At 38.0% G+C, this 18,731-nt stretch overlaps 1 protein-coding gene and 1 long non-coding RNA gene across 5 annotated transcripts in view; one reads left to right on the top strand and one right to left on the bottom strand.

The window, feature by feature from the left end:
- The window catches only part of LOC139031771 (uncharacterized), a 59,639-nt gene extending 46,295 nt beyond the window's left edge, over positions 1-13,344 (top strand). Inside the window, exons 4-5 of the long non-coding RNA XR_011484272.1 lie at positions 5,270-5,385; positions 6,782-13,344. This is a non-coding gene — a long non-coding RNA (uncharacterized lncRNA). The remainder of the gene's footprint in view (positions 1-5,269; positions 5,386-6,781) is intronic.
- Positions 1-18,731, bottom strand: part of GRM5 (glutamate metabotropic receptor 5) — a 596,160-nt gene that overhangs the window by 144,796 nt on the left and 432,633 nt on the right. The window lies entirely within an intron of this gene.

The raw sequence follows: 18,731 nt of genomic DNA, 5'->3' as shown, positions 1-18,731 counted from the left end.
GAGCAATCCGATTACAATTGAGATTTGCTGTCTATAGTGTCTTCAGGGAATGGCACTTGTTATAAGGCAAGTATACTAGACTAAAACACCCACGTTAGTATGAACACTAGGGCCACCAGCAGGCAGAGGAACCCATCTGTTTTTTTTATATTGTATTCTAATAATATGCGGGCTTCCCAGGTGGCGATAGTGGGAAAGAGGCCACCTTCCAATGCAGGAGATAGAAGAGACGCAGGTTGAATCCCTGGGTTGCAAGGATCCCGTGGAGGCAGGCACAGAAACCCACTGCAGTGTTCTTGCCTGGAGAATCCCCATGGACAGAGGAGCATGGCGGTCTACAGTCCACAGGGTCGCAAAGACTCAGACAGGCTGAAGTGACTGAGCACACACACAATCATCACCTGTAGCCATGAGATTATTAGAAAACATATTCAACCATACCACCTGGTACATTTCTTCTTCACAATAATGTAAGCATAAGTGTTTTTTAAAGTACAATCTATTGTGATAATTTATAAGCATAAAGTACAATAGAACATTTCTAGAGATCCTTTTGTTAGAATCTTTACCTATACCATCTTGTTTTACCTTCATGATGACTCTGAAATATAAGTATTATTTACATTGTATCATTAAAGAAGGCAAGGCTAAGTGACTGGTCCAAGATTACAGAGCGAGTGAGTGGTGGAGCTGAATTTAACACAGCTCCTCACTCAGTAGCCTTCTGTCCATCACTCAGCACAGCCTCCTGAGTCAGCTCCACTCACTGGGCAGCCCAAAAGGGATGAGCTTAGGGATGAAAAGCAAGAGGGAAAAAAATCCTTCTATAAAATCAACTTCTATTTGACTCTGGGCATCAAAATCACAAGAGATATAAGAGATAGAGAACTTAGTTATTTGCTAAACTTCTCTAAAGCCTGAGACAAGGTCTCGGAAAAAATGATACATTTTTATATAATATATATTTTATACCTATCCTAATATGATATACTAATATAATTTGTATAAGATATATTGTTACATAATTTTTTAATTGTTATATAATTTTTATGTAACACTTCCCAGGTGGCTTAGTGGTATCCTTTATTGAAAAGAATAGTGTTGCATGATGGGGAAGGCAAATAAACATACAATTTATGCTGCCACATGCATAATGGCATATCCTCTATTCTTCCATCACCTAGAAATCATAATTCCAGTATCCTACTCTCTGAACAGGGGCTTTCCAGGTGGTCATTGATAAATAATCCGCCTGCCAATGCAGGAGACCACAGGTTTGATCCCTGGGTCGGGAAGATCCCCTGGAGAAGCAGATGGCAAGCCACTCCAGTATTCTTGCCTGGGAAATCCTGTGGGCAGAGGAGCCTGGTGGGCTACAGTCCACGGGGTTGCAAAAGAGTCGGATACAACTTAGTGACTGAACAACAATATCAATATATATGTACTTAAACACCTCTAAAGACCTTTATTAAGATAAAATTGACATACAATGCACTGCACATTTGAAATTGAGCAATTTGGTAAACATAAATTTTTATTTATGTTTTCTTTTGTGAAATCATTTCAACAAACAAGATAACGAATATATCCATCACCTCCAAGAGTTTCCTCATGGACTTTCTTTTCCCATCCCCTGATGGATCTGATGCAACTACTAATCTGTGTTCTGTGCCTGGAGATTACTTTGTATTTTTCTAAAGTTTCATAGAAATTGAATCACGCAGTGTTTATCTTCCTTTTCCTGGTTTCTTTCATTCAGCATAATTATTTTGAGATCTGCTCCATAGGTATATCAATAGTGTATTGCTTTCTGTTGATGAGTTTCCAGTGAACTAATAGCTATCCAGATTTTCCAGTGTCATTTGTTAAAAAGCCTATCTTTGCATATGGCAGGTGCATGCTCAATCATTTTCAACTCTTTTCAACCCCATGGACTGTAGCTCACCAGGCCCCTCTGTCCATGGAATTTTCCAGAAATATTAAAAGAAATACTGGAGTGTGTTGGCATTTCCTTCTCCAGGGGATCTTCCCAATGGAAGTATATTCTTGGGAAGTATATTCTTCCCAACGGAAGAATCCCAAGGGATGGGATTGAACCATCATCCCTTGCATCTCCTGCATTGCCAGGAGGATTCTTTACCACTTGTGCCACCTGGGAAGCCCAATATTTGAATATTGAGTTCTTTTTTGAATATTCTAGATCCTCTGCATTTCCATAAAATATATTTAATCAGTTTTTCAATTTATATTTCAAAAAGATTACTAGGATTTTGATTAAAATTCTTCAAATCCATAGATCAATTTTGGGAGAATTGACATCTTAATGCTATCAAGTCTCATGATATGTGCACAGTGTATCTTAAACAACAAAAAAGTTATTTAAGTCATCTTTAATTTTCTGAGCAATGATTTGTAGCTTTTATCATAAAGAGTTGCATATCTATTGCTAGATACACCCTGTATTATTTCAAAGTTTTAATATTATTTTAAACAGTACTAATTTTTAATTTTACTTTCTGTTCACTGTTACTGTAGAGAAATACGGTAGATTTTTGTATGTTAATCTTGCAGACTTAATATACTCCCTAGAACTTTTTGTAGATACCACTGGATTTTTTTAGGCAAGAAATCATGTAATTTGTTAATAAAGACAGTTTTATTGTTTCAAATCTGGGTGCATTTAATTTCCTTTCTTGATGTATATTTCACTGACTAGACCTTCTTGTAGTAAGAGCTAATCTCTTTGCCGAATCATAAGGGGATATCTTATTAGCTTGAGATTTATATCTAATTCTAATTTACTGAGAATTTTTTTCAGAAATAAATATTAGGTTTCAACACATTTAACAGTTTCATAGGTTTTGTGGCACAGTTGGTAAAGAGTCTGCCTGCAATGTGGGAGATCTGGGTTCTGTCCCTGGGTTGGGAAGATCCTCTGGAGCAGGGAAAGGCCACCCTGTCTGGTATTCTGGCCTGGAAAATTCCATGGACTGTAGAGCCTATGGGGTCGCAAAGAGTCGGACACAAGTGAACGACTTTACTCATAAAATTACTTTGATGAATCTTTGACTATTTAATCACTCTTACATGTGGGGATAAATCATACTTGTTCATAACATAATATACTTTTTACATTTGTTGGATATGATTTGCTAAAATTTTGTTTGGAATATTTATACCAATGCTTATGAAGCATATTGGTTTGTAGTTTTCTTGTGATCATCTTGGTCTGATTTTTGTACAAGGCAATGCCAGCTTCATTGATTGAACTGGGAAGTATTCTTGCCTCTCTAATTTTCTGGTAGAGTTTATGTAGAATTTATATCAGTTCTTCCTTAAATATTTGGTGGCATTTCACCAGTTGAAACATAAAGCTTAGAGGGATTAGTGTGTGTGTGTGTGTGAGATAAAGTTTTTAACTACTACTACTTTATCATACTCCTACTATGATAAAGTTTTAACTAAATTAAATTTAAATTTGATTTCTTTAAGAGATATAGGACTATTTAGGCTGTCTGTTCTTCTGTGAAGCCCTATAGTTTTTGAATTTCAAGGAACTTCTCTGTTTTAAGTTAACATTTATTAGATGTTTTAAAAAAACATTTCCTTATTTTCCTTTTCATATCTGTAGGCACTGTAGTGATGTACCGCTCTCACTCCTGACAGTGGTAATTTGTGTTTCCTGCCTCTTCTTGATCAGTCTGCATCTTCAGTTTTGTTGATCTTTTCAAACAACCAAGCTTTAGGTTCACTGATTTGCTCTATTGTGTTTCTGTTTTATTTCATTGACTTTTCACTCTGATCTATTACTTCATTTCTTCCATTTACTTTGGGTTTAATTTTCTCTTCTTTTCCAAATTTTTTTTCCCCTTAAGCTGGACCTGTGGTCACTGAGTTGAGATATTTTTCTTCTCTAATATATCCTGTTCATGTGTATACTTAATACATGTGCTGTGTATACTTAATCGCTCAGTTGTGTTTGACTCTTTGCAACCCCATGGACTGTAGCCCACCAGGCTCCTCTGTCCATGGGACTTTCCAGGCAAGAATATTGGAGTGGTTGCCATTTCTTTCTCCAGGGGATCCCTCTAACCCAGGGATTGAACTGTCATCCCTTGCATCTCCTGCATTTGCAGGTGAATTCTTTACCTCTCGCGCCACCTGGGAAGCCCTTAATGCTATATAGTTTCTCTTAAGTATTGTTTCTGCCCAGTGAAATGCCCAGTTTTTCCATTCTGACTGCTGGGGACAGACACTGTTCTTGTCCCATATGGGTGCCAGGAGCCCTGATCTCTCTATTCCTTTGGGGTGGTTCTTTCTCGGGTCTCAAGTGTTATCTTCACATGCACATAGTGATCAGTACTCAGCAGAATATTCAAAAGGGAGCCTGCACAGATCCGAGTTCTTGTTACATGGCCCTCTTTGTTCTGTGCTCTGTGACCTCTAGCTTTCATGGTCTCTCTGAACTCACAGTTCCACCTTCTCAACTTAGAGGGCTCACCTCATTTATTTCCTGTCTCTTAAGAATAAACTGTCCTCCACCTCTTGATGTCCAATATCTTGAAAACTATTATTTTTAGTGCTTTATCTTATTTGTTGTTGTTATTTCAAGCAGGAAAGTAAATTCAGTGTCAATTATTTTGTTTTTATTGGAAGCAGGCATTTTCTTCCCACACACCATCCTATTCAGTCCTCTCTTGAGTCCTGTTGTTTTTAATAATCATCCCCATCTTGCATATGAGAAACTGAGACTTGGGGAGATATAGCATCAGCTACTGGTTAAGTTTTCTTTATAGATCTTTGGAATCTAAATCCAGTGCCTCAGGTGACTGAGCAAACTGGTTGGTTTATTTTGAACGTATTTAATACATCATGGATTTCAGTCCCAGTGTATTAGGAGTTTATAAGATTTTGCAGTTTTCTAATGCAAGAGCTTTCTTCAGAGGGTCTCTTAGAGTACTTTTGATGGTGGGTACTCATCATGGAAAACTACATGCACTAACACTTGGGTGGATAACTACTCTCATTTCTTAAACTCTAGAATTGAAATTAAAAAATGTGACAGCTAATGTTTCTCAAAACTTTGATGTGTTAGTATCTGAGGTCTTGATCTGGCTCTATGTTCCATTTCCTTAAAGTAGACTCCAAGACAGAAATTTTTATTTACCCTGGCAATGAGAAGTAGTGTCAAAGTGTAAAAAATCCATGAAGTATATTAAGCCAAAACTGTCATGTCAGATTTTAATTAACTTAAATCTTTGGCTAACAGAAAGACAAACATGGACTTCTGTTCAGCACAGACCCCGATTCTGGGAAAGACAGTACAGAAGGAGGAGGGGGCGACAGAGGATGAGATGGTTGGATGGCATCACTGGATCAACGGACGTGAGTTTGAGCAAACTCCAGGAGATGGTGAAGGTCAGGGAAGCCTGGCATATGCAGTCCATGGGACTGCAAAGAGTTGCACACAGATTAGCAACTGAACAACAGCAGCAACAATAACAACACTAGTATAACGTGATGGAATTTCTTCATCAATGTATGGCTACTAATACTGTTCCGGGGTAGTCTTTCCTGAAGTATGTGCTAATCAGTATTACATAAGAAGATGAGTTCATACATAGGAAGACAAAGAAAAAGCGAGTGCTGGATTAAAGAAAGATAATTTTTTTTTTGTTTCTACAAAATTTGACCTTTTTCAATGTGTTGGTGTATTTTATGACGAGAAATCTCTAATTCAGGGGTAGCTGTGACACTTAGTTTATTTTGTTTGGCCCTCGTGATAGTTTTCCTTTAGTCCAGCTACTCTTACCAGACAGTTGTTTCCTCTCAACACACTGTTTTGGCTTCTCCAGTCATGCTTTCAGACTGCGAGATGCTGAAGTGTTTTGAGCAATGGCTAAACCATTAATAACCTTTTTTTAAAGCAAACAAGGTGGTAGGAAAGAAATTCTGAGGCATGAGGAAGTATCCCAGCTAACCACCTCAAATCCTCATGAGACATTTTTATCAGAGAAGATGTGGACAGCTCCAGCTGGAAACATACTGTAACAGAAAGGGAAAAGAAACTCTGCCACACTAGTGGAACCAGCCTTTTTAAATAAAGAAAATTGTTTTAATGCCAAAAAATTTCATGCACTTCATAAATGTTATTTGTACTTTTAGTATTTTTTTCTTACAGAAAACACATAGTAACCATAAATTACTGATTTCAGTCACTTAACAATTAACTTCTAATTTGTTAACTGTAGCAGCTTGTGCATTAAAAATAAGGCACATGTATATATAAACACATACATGTTTATACAAGGAGATGCAAGGTATAATTCAGTATACTGACAGTGCTCAACCATATAAGAATTTTAGACCCAGTCAACAAGTCAGCGGTGACCCCTGGAACCTGCAGCCCACAGACTGGGAAGCACTGTTTTAGGTCTTCTAGCCATTGTAACCCCACCTGGGTCTGAGGGAAATAAAGTCATGTTTATTTAGCAGTATCTTTCAAATACTTGCCACATACAAGGCATTGTGCTAGGAATTTGGAAAGCAGAGATAAGTAAGACATTGTTTTCTCCAGAAATCTATAGTCTAATGGAGAAAAAGGAACATGTTTATAGGCTGGTGTAACAATATGAGATTTCCATTTGTATGTTGGTGTAATTCAGTGGAAAGAATTACATTGCTGCTGTTGCACTATCCCCTGTGGGGAGGGCATCATTTTTTTCCTCTGGAGTAAATGGGCTTCTGCGTGACAGAGTGACTTATTTATTTTCGTGTGTAGAAATACTGAGAAGAAAGGAAGTGAGGATTACAGAGAAAGCAAAAGAGAAGAATCAATCATCATGGTGGCAGAAATCTGGTTGGAGGCACAGGAGTGTGCAGGGGTGAGTGCTGTGAAAAAAAACACGGACTGGAAGAAATGTGAGACTGGGTATTGTGGTCACAGGACTTTTATCTGGATAGTGGGTTAGGGTGAACTCATGAAAACATTAACACAGGAAAGTGTAAAAATCATAACCATGCATTAGCTTTTCTCAGAACACACACATCCTGACTCAAGAAATAGAGCATTATTAGAACCCCAGAAATGCCCTAAGGGCCAAAGTACTTTTTTTTTTTTATTGTTCCCAACCTATTTATCTCATCCTCGTTCTGTTGATAGTAGTTTGGCACACACACAGATGCCTGTGTGAGGGGATGTGCTATGCTGAGCTAAGTCGCTTCAGTCATGTCCAACTCTTTGGGACCCTATGGACACAGCCCGCCAGGCTCCTCTGTCCATGGGATTCTCCAGGCAAGAATACTGGAGTGGGTTGCCAGGGATTGAACTCATGTCTCCTGCGTCTCCTGCATTGGCAGGGGGTTCTTTACCACTTGAACCACCTGGGAAGCCCGTGTGCATGGTTACTTGGTGGCATAAAGCTAAGGAAGCGGAGAATCTGTGTTCTGTATCTGGATTGTACATGACAAAAAGAAGACACACATGCACAGGAAGTGAAATGTGAGGGAAATAGTTTCTTTGAGACTGGACCACTCGAGTTATTAGAAACCAGGAGAATGTGGGCTCAGTGGAACTGACCGATAACTCGAGGTAGGCTTTTCATGAGCAAGACTTAGCATGTGCGGAAGCTCAGGGACGTAGGTGGGCATGCCACTTTAAAAGGCAAGAGCACAATCAGTGAAGAGGCTGGAGCATAGATTTTATGTGTCTAAGGAATTAAAGAGGAGACATGAAAAATGTAAATGATGAATTTGAAGAATTTTGACTGGAGCAGAGGAGCTGGGATTCCTTTTTGTAGTCAATGTAGAACCAAAGATCTTTAAAAATGGAAGTAATGTGATAAAATGTGTTCTTAAATGGGCAGTTTAAGGACTAGTTTTCAGCATAAAAGGCAGGAGGAAAAAGCCAGTATCAATCTAGAGGAGTGGGATGGTGTGGGAGGTGGCAGGGAGGTTCATGATGGAAGGGATATATTATACCTATGGCTGATTCATGTTGATGTATGGCAAAAAACCAGCACAGTATTGTAAAGCAGTTATTCTCCAATTAAAAAGAAATAAACTTAGTTTTTTTTTTAAAGAGAGAAGACTCAATAGGGAGCTTATTCTAATTCCTGAGGTGAGAGATGATGAAAATCTAAACCACAGCAATAGTATAAAGATTTGAATTCAGGCAGCAATGTAAAGGAGGGAGCAGATGTGGAAGGTGTTCAGACAGAAGAATTTGTAGTATTTGGTCACCAGTTGTCAGTGAAGATGACAGAGGGGATACAGGAGGATCCCTTAGTCCCACATCTTGGGAGACAGAGTGGATGAATGTATCGTCTACTTAAATTGGAGAGGCGAAGAGAAGGAGCTCAAACTTTGGGGCCGTGGTTGGAAAAATTATGAGATTACTTTTGGATACGTAAGTTCGAGATGCTCTCAGGATATGGAGGTGAAAATGTTTGTGTGTTAATGTCATAAATAACACCACTGGAAGTTACTGGAGGTGACAGGGAGAAATCATAGCAAGGAGACCGTAAATGAATGTGAGTGGGTGACAGAGTATAACTGTAAAGGAAATAGTCTTTAAATTGGTCCCAAAATAGAACAGCATACTGTTACTAGAAAACAGTTTTATTTTAATTCTCTAGCTCTTCTTACTGGGTTACTTAATTGAACAACTAGGAGAATTAAATTATATTCTTAATGCTTTTATTAATATTGATTTAATTTATAATTTAACTGACATAATTATGCATTTCAAGTTTACTGAAATCAGGCTCACTATTACCAGTAGATAAAGCTGTGTTTTAACAATACCATATAGTTTAAGTTTCTGAATGCTTAAAAATAAAACAAAGTTGACAAAAGTATAAGCCTTATAGACATTATAAGCTACAAGTTTTATTTAGACATCAAAATTGGGAGGGGTGGTAGCAATTAATAAAGAGTAGAGGAGGAACTTGTGGTGTTAGGTCGAATGGAGAAGAAAGCAAATGAACATTCTTTCACTGTTATGCAGTACAATACAGTTACTATGCAGTAATTTAAAAGGTCAAAAAATGCGAAAACCAAAAAAAGGCAAGGAGGATGTGTAGAAGCAACAAAGTTAAAATGAACTAACAGAGAGGAAACCTGTAACAGGAAACCTGGACAGGGGTCACCAGTTGCTTTACTGTCTGAGTGTATTAAGTCGCTTCAGTTGTGTCCTACTCTTTGTGACCCCACGGACTGTAGCCCACAAGGCTTCTCTGTCTGTGGGATTTTTCCAGGCAAGAATGCTGGAGCGGGTTGCCATTTCCTCCTCCAGGGTCTCTTCCCGACCCAGGGATCTAAGCACGTCTCCTATGTCTCCTGCATTGGCAGGTGGGTTCTGTAACACTAGCTTCACCCAGGAAGCCTCTTTACTGTTGGAGGGTATCTGCAGATTCTGAACCCAGGCTGATGATGCAGCTTGGTTTAAGTGAAGGGTCATTAGTTTCCTAAGTTTTCCATACAAAGTGCCACAAAATAGGTAGCTTAAAGCAACAGAAATTTATTCTCTCCCAGTTCTAGATGCTAGAAGTCTGACATCACAAGGGGAGCAGGGCCTTACTCCTCTGAGACTCTGCGTAGACTCTCCCTTGCCTCTCCTAGCTTCTGGTGGTGGCTGTTAATCCTTGGCATTCCTGAGCTTCTGGCTGCATCACTCAAGCTCCTGCTGTGTCTTCCCATGCCACTGTACCTCTGTATCTCTTATCTCTGTGTCCCTTCTCTCTTTCTCTGTCTCTCTAAGGATTTATTTATTGGCTGCATGTGGGCTTTCTTTGATTGTGGCGAGTGGGGGCTACTCTCAAGTTTCACTGTGAGGGCTTCTCATTGCAGTGGTTTCTCTTGTTGGGAGCATGGGCTCTATGATGAGCAACCTTCTGTAGCTGCAGTGTGCTGGCTCAGCAGTTTGTCTCCCAGGCTCTAGAATGCAGGCTCAGAAGTTGTGGCACAGGGGTTTAGTTGCCCCATGGCATATAAGATCTTAGTTCCTAGACCAGGGATTGAACCACTAACCCTTGCATTGGCAGGCAGATTCCTAACCACTGGACTACCAGGGACGTCCCTGTCCCTTCTCTTCTTTTTGTCATGTTGAATTACAAGCCCAGCCTCCTTTAGTCTGACCTCATTTTAACTAATTACACCTACAGTAACACTATTTCTAATGAAGTCACATTCTGAGATTCTGGGAAAGGTTTTGAATTGGGGCCGAGAGAGGGGGAGGTATAACTGTACCTAGTATATGACACTGCTGGAAGAAAGAAACAAAAAATGTTTGGATATTGAAATGATCTGATGTGTGAATTTGTAAACTCCAGGAGACCTAAATGCACGATAGTCATTTGACCTCATGCTTCACTTGCTGATTCTGGAAGCTGCATGAGAGGCTCATGACTTTGAAAGAGAAGAATGAAATCTTACACTGTTTTGTAATATTTGGAAAAAAAGCACCACTTAAGGAATGAAAACTGCTCAAACTTCCATTAGGTTTTTACTCAAGCTCTATTTAGAAACATTATGGTGTAGGAGGTTAGAGGACAAAACTCAAAAATATAAAAATCTAAGCCATCCAGGTTAGGGGATATGTTAGCTAGTTGTTGCTCAGTTGCCAAGTTGTGTCTGGTTCTTGTGACCCCTTGGACTGTAGCCCACCAGGCTCCTCTGTCCAAGGGATGCTTCAGGCAAGAATAAATGAGTGGGTTGCCATGCCCTCTTCCGGGGGATCTTCCTGACTCAGGGATTGAACCTGTGTCTCCTGCATTGGCAGGTAGATTCTTTACCACTGAGCCACCAGGGAAGCCCTCATGCTAGCCAGACTCTCAATTAAAATTCCATGCCAGCTGTCCTGTAAAGATGTTCTTAATAAGAAGTTGATTGCTTCTGTCTTCTGCTGCAACCTACTGTATCTCAGTTACTTTGAATCTGGAAAAAGCAAACCGTCACTGGGGGAAAAGTAAAATCCAGTCCATATGGTTACTTTATATTCAATATCTGGCATTTAAAAAAAAATACTGTGATGTGTCAAGAAGCATAAAAGGTGACCAGTAACTGAGAAAAATAAGTCAGTAGAAGTAGACTGACAGAAGATCTTGGATGTCATAGTTTGAAGAAAAGGACCTTAAAGTATAATCAATATGTTCAAGCAAACTGAGTAAAGGATTGAAAAATGAATGAGAACTTCAACAGAAAATTTGAAATTATAGAAAGAATTAAGTAGGCATTCTTGGATTGTAAAATGCCATATCTGAAATTAAGAAGTTTTTATTATGGTTAACAGCAGACTGGTCATAGGAGAAGACATGATCAGTGAAATCAAAGAAAGAAAAGCAGAAAAACGGCAAACTGAAACAGAGAGAAAGAAAGCGAGCCCAGAGAAAATGTTACACGTGAGCCAGTCAAATGGTCTAATGCAGGTGTAACTGGGTTCTGTAAAGAGCAGAGAGAGAAATGTGGCAGAAGGAAAATGTTCCAGGGAACAATATCTGGTGAATTCTCAAAACAGATGCAAGTCTTTAATTCACAGGTTTAAGAAGTTCTAGAAATCCAAAAAATAAATACGTAATGGAAATCACAACTACCTTCATTATAGTCAACCAAAACATTTTTAAAAAGCCGTCTTAAAACCCTAGAGAAAAAGATATTTGCATTAGTGGAACAACACAAAGAATGGCAGCTAATTTCTCAATGAAATCATGAACTTAAGGGAAAAAAGGAAAGCTGTTTTTAAAGGAAAAATAAAATTGAGAAAAACATAAATGAGAAAACCTACCAATATAGAATGTTATACTTAGTAAATATATCCTTCAAAAATAATACATTTTGAAATGTACAGAAGTATCAAATATCAAATCAAATAGAGAGATCATATTTGTGGCTACCATGGGGGAGTAGAGGGGTTTGGATGATGGCAGTCAAAAGGTACAAACTTAAAGTTACAAAATAAATGAGTATAGGGATGTAACAGGCAAATTTGGCCTTGGAGTATGGAATGAAGCAGGGCAAAGGCCAATAGAGTTTGCCAAGGGAACACACTGGTCACAGCAAATACCTTCTTCCAGCAACACAAGAGAAGACTCTATGCATGGACGTCACCAGGTGGCCAACACCAAAATCAGATTGATTATATTCTTTGCAGCCAAAGATGGAGAAGCTCTATACAGTCAGCAAAAACAAGATCAGGAGCTGACTGTGGCTCAGATCATGAACTCTTTATTGCCAAATTCAGACTTAAATTGAAGAAAGTGGGGGAAACCACTAGACCATTCAGGTATGACCTAAATCAAATCCCTTATGATTATACAGCAGAAGTGAGAAATAGATTTAAGGGACTAGATCTGATAGACAGAGTGCTTGATGAACTATGGACAGAGGTTCATGACATTGTACAGGAGACAGGGATCAAGACCATCCCCAAGAAAAAGAAATGCAAAAAAGCAAAATGACTGTCTGAGGAGGACTTACAAATAGCTGTTAAAAGAAGAGAAGTGAAAAGCAAAGGAGAATTGAGCTTCAGGAGTTGCTTGTATATTTTTGAGATTAATCCTTTGTCTGTTGCTTGAACCAATCAAAAAATGGGCCAGAAAAGCAAAGGAGAATTGAGCTGCAGGAGTTACTTGTATATTTTTGAGATTAATCCTTTGTCTGTTGCTTGAACCAATAAAAAAAAATGGGCCAAAGAACTAAACAGACACTTCTACAAAGAAGACATATAGATGGCTAACAAACACATGAAAAGATGCTCAACATCACTCATTATCAGAGAAATGCAAATCAAAACCACAATGAGATACCATTACATGCCAGTCAGGATGGCTGCTATCCAAAAGTCTACAAGCAATAAATGCTGGAGAGGATGTGGAGAAAAGGCAACCCTCTTACACTGTTGGTGGGAATGCAAACTAGTACAGCTGCTATGGAGAACAGTGTGGAGATTTCTTAAAAAATTGGAAATAGAACTGCCATATGACCCAGCAATCCCACTTCTGGGCATACACACCGAGGAAACCAGATCTGAAAGAGACACGTGCACCCCAATGTTCATTGCAGCACTGTTTATAATAGCCAGGACATGGAAGCACCCTAGATGCCCATCAGCAGATGAATGGATAAGGAAGCTGTGGTACATATACACCATGGAATATTACTCAGCCATTTAAAAGAATTCATTTGAATCAGTTCTAATGAGATGGATGAAACTGGAGCCCATTATACAGAGTGAAGTAAGCCAGAAAGATAAAGACCATTACAGTATACTAACGCATATATATGGAATTTAGAAAGATGGTAACGATAACCCTATATGCAAAACAGAAAAGGAGACACAGATGTATAGAACAGACTTTTGGACTCTGTGGGAGAAGGCGAGGGTGGGATGTTTCAAGAGAACAGCATTGAATATGTATATTATCTAGGGTGAAACCGATCACCAGCCCAGGTTGGCTGCATGAGACAGTGCTCGGGCCTGGTGCACTGGGAAGACCCAGAGGGATCGGGTAGAGAGGGAGGTGGGAGGGGGGATCAGGATGGGGAATACATGTAAATCCATGGCTGACTCATGTCAATGTATGACAAAAACCACTACAATATTGTAAAGTAATTAGCCTCCAATTAATAAAAATAAATGAAATAATTTTTTAAAAATAAAATAAAAAGAAGAAGAATCAAATCAACAAAATTGGAAATGAAAAAGGAGAGGTTTCAACAGACAATGCCAAAATACAAAGGATTATAAGAGACTATTTTGAACAAATTTATGTCAATAAAATGGATAACCTGAAAGAAATGGACAGATTCTTAGAAAAGTTCCATCTTCCAAGACTAAACCAGGAAGAAACAGAAAGTAGGAACAACCCAGTTATAAGCACTGAAGTTGAAGTTGTGATAAAAAATCTCCCAAAAAACAAAAGCCCAGGACCAGATGGTTTCACAGTAGAATTCTATCAGTAACTAGAGAAGAGCTAATGCCTATCCTTCTAAAACTCTTTCAGAAAATTGCAGAGGAAGGAACACTTCCAAACTCATTCTATGAGGCCACCATCCCATCACCCTGATACCAAAATCAGACAAAGACAACACAAAAAAAGAAAACTAGAGACCAGTATCACTGACCAACATAGATGCAAAACTCTTCAACAAAATTTAACAAAGAGAATTCAGCAATATATCAAAAAGCTCATACACCATGATCAAGTTGGGTTTATTCCAGGGATGCAAGGATTCTTCTATATACACAAATCAATCAATATGATACACCATATTAACAAACTGAAACATGGAAAAGCATATATTAATCTCAATAGATGCAGAAAAAGCCCTTGACAAAATTCAGCACCCATTTATGATTAAAACTCTTCAACAAATGTGTATAGAAAGAACCTACCTCAACTTTTTTTTCTAAAATATGCCATAAAAAAAGGCCATATATGATTTTAAATTTAAATTAAAGGCCATATATAATTAAGTCTACAGCAAGCATTATTCTCAATGGTGAAAGACTGAGAGCATTCCCCCAACATCAGGAACAAAACAAGGGTGTCCACTTTCACCCCTATTATTCAGCATAGTTTTGGTTGAATCTATAGTTTTTCTGCAATCAGAGTAGAAAAAGAAATAAAAGGAATCCATGTCAGAAGAGAAGAAATAAAGCTCTCACTGTTTTCAGATAATATGATAGTGTACATAGAAAACCTTAAAGATAGTATCAGAAAATTACTAGAACTAATCAATGAATTTAGCAAAGTTGCAGGATACAAAATCAATATACAGTAATCTCTTGCATTTCTATATACAAACAATGAAAAATCAGAAAGAGAAATTAAGGAATCAATCCCACTCACCATTGCAACAAAAATAATTAAATATCTAGGAATAAACTTACATAAGGAGACAAAAGAACTGTACACAGAAAATTATAAGACACTGATGAGAGAAATCAAAGACGACATAAACAGATGGAGAGACGTTCCATGTTCCTGGGTAGGAAGAATCAATATTGTGAAAATGACTATACTAACAAATGTAATCTACAGATTCAATGTGGTCCCTATCAAATTACCAAAGGCATTTTTCACAGAACTAGAACAAAAATTTCACAATTCATATGGAATCCCCAAAGTACCTGAGTAGCTAAAGCAGTCTTGAGAAAGAAGACTGGAGCTGGAGGAATCAGCCTTCCTGACCTCAGGTTACACTACAAAGCTACAGTCATCTAGATAGTGTGGTTCTGGCACAGAAACAGAAACATAGACCAATGAAACAAGATAGAGAGCCCAGAGATAAACCCATGCACCTATGCATACCTTATTTTTGACAAAGGAAGCAAGAATATACAATGGGGCAGAGACAGACTCTTCAATAAATGGTGCTGGGAAAACTGGACAGCTACATGTAAAAGAATGAAATTAGAACACTTCTTAACACTGTATACAAAGATAAACTCAAAATGGATTAAAGACCTAAATGTAAGACCAGAGACTATGAAACTCTTAGAGGAAAACATAGGCAGAACATTCGATGACATAAATCAAAGCAAGATTCTCTATGACCCACCTCCTAGAGTAATAGAAATAAAAATAAAAGTAAACAAGTGGGACCTGATTAAACTTAAAAGCTTTTCCACAGCAAAGGAAACTATAAGCAAGGTGAAAAGACAGCCCTCAGAATGGGAGAAAATAATAACAAATGAAACAACTGGCAAAGGAGTAATTTCCAAAATATACAAGTAGCTCATATAACTCAATACTAGAAAAAAACAATCCAATAAAAAAAAGTGGGAAAAAGACCTAAACAGACATTTCTCCAAAGAAGACATACAGATGGCTAACAAACACATGAAAAGATGCTGAATATCACTCATTATTAGAGAAATACAAATCAAAACTACAATGAGGTATCAGCTCATACGAGTCAGAATGGCCATCATCAAAAAAATCTACAAACAATAAATGGTGGAGAGGGTGTGGAGCAAAGGGAATGCTCTTGCACTGTTGGTGGAAATGTAAATTGATACAGTCACTATGGATGACAGTATGGAGATCCCTTAAAAAAACTAGGAATAAAACCACCATTTGATACAGCAATCCCACTCTTAGGCATATACCCTGAGGAAACCAAAATTGAAAAAGACACGTGCATTCCATGGTTCATTGCAGCACTGTTTACAGTAGCTAGAACATGGAAGCAACCTAGATGTCCATCAACAGTTGAATGGATAAAGAAGTTGGGTACATATATATAATGGAATGTTATTCAGCCATAACACGGAACACATTTGAGTCAGTTCTAATGAGGTGGATGAACCTAGAGCCTATTTTACAGAGTGAAGTATGTCAGAAAGAGAAAGATAAATATCGTATACTAACGCATATATACAGAATCTAGAAAATTGGTACTGAAGAATTTATTTACAGGGCAGCAATGGGAAACAGACATAGAGAATAGACTTACAGACATGGGGAGAGGGGAAGAGAGGGTGAGATGTATGTTGTGAGTAACATGGAAACTTACATTACCATATGTAAAATAGATAGCCAATGGGAATTTGCTGTGTGTCTCAGGAAACTCAAACAGGGGCTCTGTATCAACCTATGGGGTGGGATGGGGAGGGCGATGGGAGGGGATATATGTATGCCTATGGCTGATTCATGTTGAGGTTTGACAGGAATCAAAATTCTGTAAAGCAATTATCCTTCAATTAAAAAAATAATTTAAAAAATTTTATATTAATGGAGCATGTTATTGATTGGGATTGGGTATGAGAGAACTTTTTGATATTGTTGCTTTGGATGGTATTTACAGAGATATGTATATATAGATATAAAAATTCATAAAACATAAATTCACTTGAGTTGTATATTTTATATAATTACTATAAATATGTATACATTATTCTATGACATACACACACCACACACATTAAAATGAAAATGCCTCAAAAATGTGTGTTGGGGGTGAAGTGTCCTTAAATAATAATTTGAAAACATTATTTTTTTCTTCTTTTTTTTTGGATAAGAAATAACTTATTGTTCTGGAATGTTTGGAAAATACAGAAAGATAAAAGAAAGAACATTTGTATTTTTACAATTAATAATGAGAGTGCACTTTTCTCAATAATGAGTGAATTTTTCTAATGTTTATTAATGATTTCTAATTGTTCTGTGAAGCATTTACTAATATATCCACTGTACATTTGTCTGTTTTTTTTATTTTTATGTTTTAAAGTTGGATGGGTTATTCTTGTAAGAAAATAAATATTTAGACTGACAGATTGGCCTTTTTTCCCTTTTAACTTTATTATGTTTTTAACACATGGAATTTAAGAATTTTTATTTAATTAAAACCACCATGGAGAAGGAAAGGGCAACCCACTCCAGTATTCTTGCCTGGGAAATCCTATGGACAGAGGAGCCTGGCAGGTTACAGACCATGGGGTCACAAAAGCGTTGAACACTAACTTAGTGACTAAACAACAGCAACATGGAAAAAAAAAAAACATGAAATATTCTCAGTCTCATATACTCTATCATTCTTTTTCTGAGTAAAACCTTCCTAATCTGTATGCAAGTCAAGAAGCAACAGTTAGATCTGGACACAGAATAACAGACTGGTTCCAAATCGGGAAAGGAGTACATCAACCCTATATATTGTCACCCTACTTATTTAACTTATATCCAGAGTACGTCATGTGAAATGCTGGGCTGGATGAAGCACAAGCTGGAATCAAGATTGCCGGGAGAAATGCCAATAACCTCAGACATGCAGATGACACCACCCTTATGGCAGAAAGCGAAGATGAACTCAAGAGCCTCTTGATGAGAAAGAGGAGAGTGAAAAAGTTGGCTTAAAACTCAACATTTAGAAAACAAAGATCATGGTATCTGGCCCCATCAGTTCATGGAAAATAGTGAAACAATGGAAACAGTAACAAACTATTTTCATGGGCTCCAAATCACTGCAGATGGTGATCAGAGCCATGAAATTAAAAAACATTTGCTCCTTAGAAGAAAAGTTATGACCAAGCTAGACAGCATATTAAAAATCAGAGACATTACTTTGCCAACAAAGGTCCATCTAGTCAAAGCTATGGTTTTTCCAGTAGTCATGTATGGATGTGAGAGTTGGACTATTAAGAAAATCTAAGCACTGAAGAATTGATGCTTTTGAACTGTGGTGCTGGAGAAGACTCTTGAGAGTCCCTTGGACTGCAAGGAGATCCAACCAGTCAATCCTAAAGCAAATCAGTTCTGAATATTCATTGGAAGGACTGATGCTGAAGCTGAAACTCCAATACTTTGGCCACCTGATGCAAAGAACTGACTCATTGGAAAAGACCCTGATGCTGGGAAAGATTGAAGGTGGGAGGAGAAGGGGACGATTGAGATGGTTGGATGGTGTCACCGACGTGATGGGTATGAGTCTGAGTTGGCTCTGTGAGTTGGTGATGGACAGGGAATCCTGGCGTGCTGCAGTCCATGGGGTTGCGGGAAGTCAGATATGGCTGAGTGACTTATCTGAATTGAATCCCTCTACAGTGATTTCTTTTGTCTCCATTGTTTTCTTTTTCACACTTAACTATTTTGCTCATCTGGGTGTGTACGTGTATACATATACAAGTATGTGTGTGTGTGTACATTGTGGTTTGAGGCTATACCAATTCCCTCTATAGTTAGCCAGTTGTACCAATATCTGATTTCATAGGCATTATGGCTATTTAGTGGAAG

This window comes from Odocoileus virginianus, chromosome 28 (genome assembly GCF_023699985.2).
Source record: "Odocoileus virginianus isolate 20LAN1187 ecotype Illinois chromosome 28, Ovbor_1.2, whole genome shotgun sequence".
Taxonomy (NCBI): domain Eukaryota; kingdom Metazoa; phylum Chordata; class Mammalia; order Artiodactyla; family Cervidae; genus Odocoileus; species Odocoileus virginianus.
Note: the sequence above shows the minus strand (reverse complement) of the source record. Positions and strands in the feature narration are given on the sequence as shown.